Raw genomic sequence first — 6,017 nt, 5'->3', positions numbered from 1 at the left:
TCTCCCCCAAAAAAGGGGGGGGTGGTTTTTTTTTTTTTTTTTTTTTTTTTTTTTCTTTCCAAAGTTTATAACTCGGATAAATTCATGTGTTTTCTTTTTTCACCCCAGACGCATCAAAAGGCATATCCCTGACACCTGATGACCACACCACGTGCTAAACTGTAAGCCTCTGCTTCAAAGCATTAAGGTACTACAGCTTCTCAATGAAACAATTGTATGAATGATTTTTACATGAGCAGAGCATGAGAGGTCCCTTTAATCTCATTGTGGGGAATATCTGAAAGTATTTAACAAAACTTTTCCAAAAAAAAAATCAGCCTGATGCAAACACCTAACAGAAAATTCCAGTGCAAGCCACTAGCATTTTTGCAAAGTTATGGGAACTGGATCTTACAATAGGAAGTGTTGGGTAACTTGAAGAATAAGTGTCGCTGCCCATAATATATATTCATTATCTTTAGATTTTGGAGCACAAGTTATAGCTCCTAGCTACATAGAGGGAATATTAATTAATTCCATAGGCAACCCATCATTCTTATGAAGAAATAGAAGCCTTAATTCAGCCAAGCATGCAAGTATCCGGTTAAAGTTAGGCGGGTCTTTAGTGCATTACAGTGCTTGTAATATGGGGACCCAAATGCAAGAAGATGAAAATCAGAAAGTCTCAAGGTCTGCATGAGTAAAGTACATCACCACTCCACTCCACCCTGCTTCCAGCAAAATAACAATTAACTAACTGTTTCAGGTGATTTATTAAGCCCTGTTATTTGAGCCAAAGCTGATCCTGAATCCGGCCTCTGTGTGCTGGTATTTCTGAGTCACTGCTGACACACGGTTTTGACTTTATGCCCAGATGTAACTCAACTAAAGTCAGTAGAGTTACCCCCAGGGGAGAATCCACTCCATTATGGGGCAACATTTTCCTCCATAGTTCTCTTGGAACAATTGTTTGGCCCATGTTTCAGAAGGGCTTGAGTGCTAGGTTTGTGAGGACCCTCTGCTGGTGCTTTTTGGCATCTGAATTGCAGGCTTGGCCTTAACATGAGCCAAAAACCCTCTTGTTGTTCCTTTATTTTTCTTAGCCTGGAAGCATGCTCTATGGAAACTGGAAATCCTGACAGGAGGAGTCACAAAATGCTTCCTTGTCTGATGTAATGTCATGGCAGCTGGCATGAGAGTCTCTGATAATGGTGTGTGCAACACTTGCATGAAGATTGTAACAGAAACTGTGTATTTTCAGATGAATGGCTTCAATTTGTCCATGTAATATTATGTACATATGTCCTTCTGGCAGAACCAGGGGATAGCTCTGATTTTACCCTAATATGTTATCACAGTTGTTCATGACTTGAATCTAAATGTTATTAAATATCAGCTCCCATTTAGTACTTTACCAAAAAGAAGCAGCTCTGCCAGTGCCCATTTTTATTTAATTTAACAAAAGGTATGCACTAAACAGCTACAGATTTCCATTTTGAAAATTACAGCACTGGATTCCTCGAGCCACAGTCTATATTGGTATAAATCAGCAGAGCTGCGCTGAAGCCAGTAGCACTATGTCACTTTGCATAATAATCTGACCTCCTCATTCTTGCCTCAAAACACTCATATGATGTAGGCAAAGATTACTAGGCTTTTAATTTAGCTGGTCTGCTGTATAGCTTCTCTCTGCTCTCAGGCTCTTATTGCGCCTCTGTGGTCAGCAAAGGAACATACAGCAAGAGAGAGAGAGAGACTGCAGCCGGGTTTATTTTAAACAATTTCTAAAATCCAAACGAATGTTGAGGCCAAGAGGATGTTTTCCTTGGTGGCAGAAATACAAGCATCCTGGATTCTGTTTTCCTGCTAATAGGTATAAAGACGAATAAACAGCTGCTTTCTGTTTTCCCAAAAATATTTGCATTAAGATGATCTGCAAATTCCTGCTCAGATTGATGGAACATCTCTTCAAATGAGGACCAGCTGCTTGCTTTGTTTGTTTATGGCAGGACATGCTTAAGAGACCTTTTTTTTTGTTTTGTTTGTTTATTAAAATGTGGGACCAGACTCTTTCTGGTGGGCTGTAATTGCAGTGTGGGTGATGTCTGAATAAGGGGAGAGTCTGTGCATGTAACTGTGGTTGCAGCCATCCCACCTTCTGCTGTGATTTTCTGCGATTGTCAGCTAACCAAAGTTGGACTAGGGCTATTCATGAATGGGAGGCTTCCAAGAAATGCCAAAACAGAGGAAGAGCACGTGACGTTGTTACTACTGAACTATTCCAAGTGGTATACTATCTAAAAGTGTTGCCTTTGGTATGAGATATTTAAAAAGGCTTTCTAATTTGGTACCCTTAAAAAGCATACAGTATTAATTTCCAAGAATATATATGATGTTAACTGCAAGGTGCTGGGGTAATAATACAAAACTAAGCAATGACATGCTCTTGGCTTAAGTTCCCTTTGTAGTTTGCAGTTGGATACAGGATTTTTGCCTTCCATTCCACGTTGCACAGAAACTACTTTGCAACAATATTAAACAATTGTGTTCCTCCCTAGAGCTGGTTGCACTTCATGGCTGAAGAAGCAACCCTTGTGCATCCTGTTGTCCCTATATTGTTTTTTGAATTGCCTATAAAATTCCACAGGGATTTATGATTTTCTGGAACCAATAATATTAATAATCAACATATAACTGTTTTTAAAGGGCACAGATTGAAGGCACAATATGAGGAATAACAGTGGCATCACCTTTGCCAATGACTGGCTTTCTCTCAACAGAAGTCAATTCAACTGGAAGTGATTTGCTGCTGTTCTTGAAAGCAGAGACTGAGATGAGTTTATGCAGTTCTCTTGTAGTAGCTACATGAATATAAAGGTCATGGAGACACAGCTGGAGCAGAGAGAAGAGGAAACTGGAAATCCTCCGAGTCTCTGGTCGAGGAAATTCCTGGGACTGACACGGTACTGTACCAGAGTGAAACCTGAAGAAAACAGAAGAAAAAACAGGATGGAATCCAGGATTAAACATTACCCAGGAGAAGAAACTTCAGGGTAGGATCGCCTGCAAAGGATGCTTCACAACCGGCAGTTGAGGAGGCAGTCTCTCTGGCAACCAGAAGGCAGGATGAGGAAATGAAGGAGACAGAAGGCAATATGGATAAACACTACTAGCAGCGGGAGTTTGTGAGAGCACAGAGACCTTATAGATAGGGACCAGGTTCTGGGCTGTTCTGCACTCTGTATAGTTATTACATCTGTGCAAAGTGAGTACAAAGTGCTACTAAATAAAGAACGGTAGGAGGTTACACTCACATTGTGCTCTCTAGATGCTGGATTCCACCAGGGGACAGAGGTTGCCCAGCAGGATTTCAGCTGGAAGCAACAGGCTCAGAGCAGACATAGATTCTGCTCCCCACTGTGCTCCTTACTCCATGTCTGTCCTTGGACAAATAACTTGGCCCCTCTGTAATTCAGCTTCCCTGTCCATAAAATGGGGATGACAGCTCCCTCTGTAAAGCATTTTGAGATCTACGGTTGAAAAATTATTCATCTCTTTTCATTTAATTAGATAAGCTGATTGTGAAAATTCCTTACCATCCAGTGGCAAAAGGATTTGTCAATGCTGCTGGGCACGGATTACAAAGACCAGAGTAAAATACGCTTCTGATTTTGATTTTTGCCACTAGATTGGGCAGCAGAAGGCACTGGTGGCTCTGTGCACTAGACAGAGAGAACAGAACAGTGGTGGGTAGTTGCTTTATCACCTCCAGAAACAGCACCTTGCTTAGTTTCGCTGGGTCTGGATTCAGTCAACTGCAAGCATTTCCCATACATGGGAACATCCACCATAAGAGAAACAGAATGTGCTCTGATGGGCTTAGTGTCAGACATTATGTGTCTTAAAAATGAGGGGAATATAAACAAAGGAGCCAAACAGTGATTTCAGTTGACAGCTTAACAGCTCAACAACATCAGCTTCATGTGCAATTAATAAGAGGGCTTTTGATCCTGCAATCAGTGTCTATAAAATACATGTGGTTTCCCTGTATACTTGATTATATATAAGGAAGCAAAAGGATAAATACTTTTTTCTATTAGCATAACAAAGTACTTTTCAGTTCAAGCCAGAACTTTACAAAACATTTGTGGTCTGCCACGATGTGCTTTTCATTTCATCTTCCTGCATATGTTGAATGTACAACACAATGCTTCCTATGCTCTTTATTCCAGTGTTTTGCAAGAATCAAAGAAACTGAATTGGAGAGTTTATTGGATCTGAGATTTTAGAGGGAAAAAAGTGTTTGTTTTTTAAATGCAATTTTTTCTCCATGTATAAAGGCAGAAAGAAAAAACAACAGTACCCAAATATCTTTTGTGTTTGTTTGTTTTAAGCTTGTGGAACTTTAAAAGTATATGAACCTTTGTTATGGCTTCTCATTAAGTTATGTTACAATTCAGTTTGGGGGTTTTTTTTGCTAAAAGGACCTCAATTTCTAGCCCTTGCAAATGTCGCTTCAGTGGTTTTTATTGCTCAGAATTGGTAAACCAGTGACATTGGTTGGCTCGAGGCCAAGAACCTGAGTGCTTCTTGGAAATATGAAAAGGAAAAATCATGGTTCAGAGGTACCCACAAGACTACCCAGTGGTTTTGAATTCCACATCCAGCCCCACCGATAGCTTTCACTCTGGAGATAGTCTTTGTACACAGTAGCAAAACAGCATATGAATAGGAAAGAATATACTTTCCACCCCGGCTAATTCTGAAACAGCTTTGCCTAGGATACACTTGGAATGTAAAACCTGTTCTTTTAACAGTTTTCCCATTCGCTGCAGTCTCTGATGAGTCAATCAAAATGCCACGTTTAATAAAAACCAACACACTTTCCAGGAGGTATCAGGTTTGGGGCTCTTCCCTCCCTTGCAAAAATGTTAAAAACAGACTTCAGAATATTATTTTTCACTCCATCAACACCCAGGCAGATGTCCTGTTTGTCTTAAAAGCCCATTTGGTTAATGTCAGAGAAGATAATAAACCTAGCAGCCTAGGATGTGCATACACAGGCCAAACTGAGATTCCATATTTTACTGCTGAGGCAGCTTTTACTGCTGAGGCAGCACTAATAGCCATGGGGAAGCTGTAGGTTAAATGGGATTCAGACTTTCTTATCATCAGGTCATCTGACCCTGTTCAGTGCAGCATTGACCTTCTCCATGCCATTTTAAGTTTCAGTGTGCATTTTAGAATATGGGCCAGATCCAAAGAAGGGCTTTATAAGCCTCCGTGTTAAGTACCACAATGCCTACTTTTTAGGATCTTAACCCTCAGAATGGAATCCAAAGCCTAAAGTTAGGTACCTATAGGTACCTACACTTCCAGTAGAGAGAGTTAGGTACCTCAGAAAGGTACTCCAAAAAAAACAGTGTGCTGAGGAGCATAAAAAATGCTAAGCACCAAATGGTGTCTGAACTTCACTTCCCCAGTGTCTGGGCTTCCATCCCTCCTTGTAGTTGAGGTGCCTGAATTGGTGCTGAAAGGGACTAAAGCAAGTGGCCCAGGAAGTGGGAGGCATGGATTATAAGCCATCCTCAGCCTGAGGGGCCTCAAACCTACAAGATCCCATTTCCAAGGAAAGTGCCTAAACAGTAAACACCAAGCTAAGAGCTAGACTGTATGAGAGCACCTCTGCCCCTTCTGTAGCAAAAGATGTAAGACTCGTAGGGCCGGAGAGAAGAGCAAGCCAAAATCATCCTCGCTGTATAGCCCAATAGTTAGGACACTCAGCTGACTTTTTCTCCCTATTTCTAGGGGTATTTTTGCCTTTTTATTCAATAATTGTTTCACTTAACATGTAAAAATAGATTTAGGAGCTAAGACTAGAACTCAGGATTCCCTGTTCTCAGCTGAGGCTTACTTTAAATTATCAGTGAATATGATTAAGGAGGTCAGGCATGTCTCCTCAGAGTGGGATTTCCAGGTAATCAGAAACCCTGAATCCATAGAAGTGCATTTTGGGACTTGTGGTCCCAGTAATATTG

The 6,017-nt window shown here is 40.8% G+C and overlaps 1 long non-coding RNA gene across 1 annotated transcript; it reads left to right on the top strand.

Moving 5' to 3' along the window:
* Positions 1–65: 65 nt before the first annotated feature.
* Positions 66–2,678, top strand: LOC109293807. Its single transcript, XR_002096407.1, has 2 exons — positions 66–187; positions 1,083–2,678. It is a non-coding gene; the product is annotated as an uncharacterized LOC109293807 (long non-coding RNA).
* The last annotated feature ends 3,339 nt before the right edge of the window (positions 2,679–6,017 follow it).

The sequence above is a fragment of the Gavialis gangeticus genome, unplaced genomic scaffold, assembly GCF_001723915.1.
Source record: "Gavialis gangeticus isolate Ggan-Ray unplaced genomic scaffold, GavGan_comp1, whole genome shotgun sequence".
NCBI lineage: Eukaryota > Metazoa > Chordata > Crocodylia > Gavialidae > Gavialis > Gavialis gangeticus.
Note: the sequence above shows the minus strand (reverse complement) of the source record. Positions and strands in the feature narration are given on the sequence as shown.